Consider the following 2,584-nt stretch of genomic DNA (forward strand, 5'->3'; position numbering starts at 1 on the left):
TAAATTAAAGCTCTTTTTTCACGCACAGTTTTTTAGTTCAAAGGGGCTTTATCTCTGAAGGATTATTGTTTTCCTTTTGCGCTGAATCACTATAAATCTCCGTTTCACTTTTCAAACTGTTGCCACTAAATGATAGAGTCCTCCATTATATTTGAAGAAATTAAATAGTGAAAAATCTGCATAAATGTTATGTCTATTTCTCGCATTGTGATAAAAACCGTACGAATACGTAATCCTCCTACGAATATGGGCATGTGGAAAACCAAATTTGAAATTTTGAATTTGTATTATGATCGATTTGTAAAACTTTAACGAATTTTTTTATTAACAAACTCAAGGATTTCAAAGCGAGCAATGGCAACACTCTACGGCGGGGGGAAAAAACACCTTTTTATCTCCAGCGCGCAGAACTGTGTATCGGAAATTCTAAACATAGGCTCATTTTAAAATTATTTTGCGACATTGCTATTGAACTGAATTTTATGGTTTAAGTGCAAAGAACATGATATTTAATAAATAAAGGTAATACACAAAACGTTAAAAAAAAGCCCCTGTGGACGTCATTTAAAATTTGAAACTTTTCAGATTTTTTTTAGCTCGAGTTTTTTCAAATTTAAAACCTTTATTTATTTTCTGCGAATTGTGTCTTTGCAGTCAGTATCAACATGACTACGTCATCACTCCTTACTTCCTGTTTCAATGCGAAAAGCTTTATGTGTTGTGTGATGTAGCCGTTCCTCAATAGACACTAATGCCGGCTAGCTTTAAAAGGATTTATTAACAGAGCACACAGGAACGGTTACAAACAAAAGAAATATATATAAAAATGAAACATAAACGAAATGGAACATCAAACATTGAGAATAACGTAACATAGTAAGCTATCATCATGGCGGCTGGAGGTCGACTGACGTTTTTTTTCATATCGCCACGAGATGGCGTTTAAATAAAATAGTTCGGTTACAGTTCATGAGTTCATGGCGTGAATAAAATAGTTCAATTACACTTAAATAGGTCTGTTACATCAGTTCGGTTACAGTTCATGAGTTCATGGCGTGAATAAAATAGTTCAATTACACTTAAATAGGTCTGTTACAGTTGTAAATATATTTTGTAGTAAACACTTTTACAACAAATTACCAAAGTAGAGAGTAGAATAATTTCTCTTACCTTGTATCGAGTGCAGCGTCAGCATGATCATTGCTTAATCCAAAAAGAGGTTGTAGACTAAAATTGCAAGGTTAATAAACACATTTATTTATACGTAATAGTAGATTAAAATTCATCAATTTTCCAAATACATATCAAAAGATAGTTACATAAGAGAGACTGTCCTTTCCTTAAGAAGTGAGGAAAGAATGTAAAGAAGAAAAAGCGAGTCGCACAATTAACTCCTTTGCAGGGTTTCTTTTGCAGAGGATAACATTGTTTATGAAGGTCACCAATTTGCATACCAACACTCCTACTTGCATACCAACACCCCAATATATTTTCCGAGATTTTTTGTTTCTTCCACTCAGTAGATTGACGGCGCATGCTATATCTGGTCTGCTGATTGTTGCAATATGTAATAATGGCACTACTGCTTATCTTTATTCCGTATTATCCTCTAGAAGATCATCTTCAGTTTCTACTTTGCAGTTTCTAGTTGCAGCGATTCACGAACACAGGCTTTCCTAGCGGTTTAGTGAGCAGATCTGCAATGATGTCGGAGCTTCTGCAATAGTCCAGGCTCAGGATCTCGTTTTGTTAAGTTCACCCAAGTAGTCTATATGTTTTCTTCTGGAGTTATTTTTCCCTGTTTGTGAAAGTTTGATGCTTCATTTGTTATCTTCATAGAGAGCAATCAGTAGATTTTGTCTCGTTTTAGGTCTTTAAGTAAATTTAACAACCATTGTGCTTCTTGTGCTGTATTAGCTGCTGCAATATATTCTGCTTCAGTTGAAGATAATGTAGTGCAGTTTTGCCTTTTCCTGCTCCATGAAACGCAGTTATTTCCTAGTTTGAATAAGTATATGCTAATGTATTTTCTAGTTGTTCTGTTATTTGCCAAAGCTGCATTGGAATATGCAGTTAGTATAGGTTCTTGAACTTTTTTAAAAACCAACTTCAAATCTTTAGTTGTATTTAAGTATCGAATGACAGCATTCCAATCTATTTTCCGAGTTTTTTCGTTTCTTCCACTCAGTAGATTGACGGCGCATGCTATACATGGTCTGCTAATTGTTGCAATATGTAATAATGCCCCTACTGCTTGTCTATATTCCGTATTATCCTCTAGAAGATCATCTGCAGTTTCTACTTTGCAGTAGTTTGGTTTCATTGGCGTATATGTTGGTTTTTCATCTTGAAGTCCGAATTTTTGAACAATTTCTTCGATTTTGTTCTTTTGGTTTATGGCAAAGGTTCCATCTTTAGATCTTTCGATGTTTATGCTGAGGTAGTAGGTGACTTCTCCTAGGTCTCTGATTTCCAGTTTAGCTTTTAGTGATGGTGAGCATTATGAAATGTTACTCTAAAGTTATAAAAGTTAAAAAAAAAAAAAAAAAAAAAAAAAAAAAAAAAAAACCGTATATTATAATTT

The 2,584-nt window shown here is 33.9% G+C and overlaps 1 pseudogene; it reads right to left on the reverse strand.

The window, feature by feature from the left end:
* Nucleotides 1-1,846: 1,846 nt before the first annotated feature.
* Nucleotides 1,847-2,323, reverse strand: LOC118182427 (uncharacterized; annotated as a pseudogene).
* Between the last annotated feature and the right edge of the window lie 261 nt (nucleotides 2,324-2,584).

This window comes from Stegodyphus dumicola, chromosome 4 (genome assembly GCF_044657685.1).
Source record: "Stegodyphus dumicola isolate Sdum_Otavi_A_Nest chromosome 4, ASM4465768v1".
Taxonomy (NCBI): Eukaryota; Metazoa; Arthropoda; class Arachnida; order Araneae; family Eresidae; genus Stegodyphus; species Stegodyphus dumicola.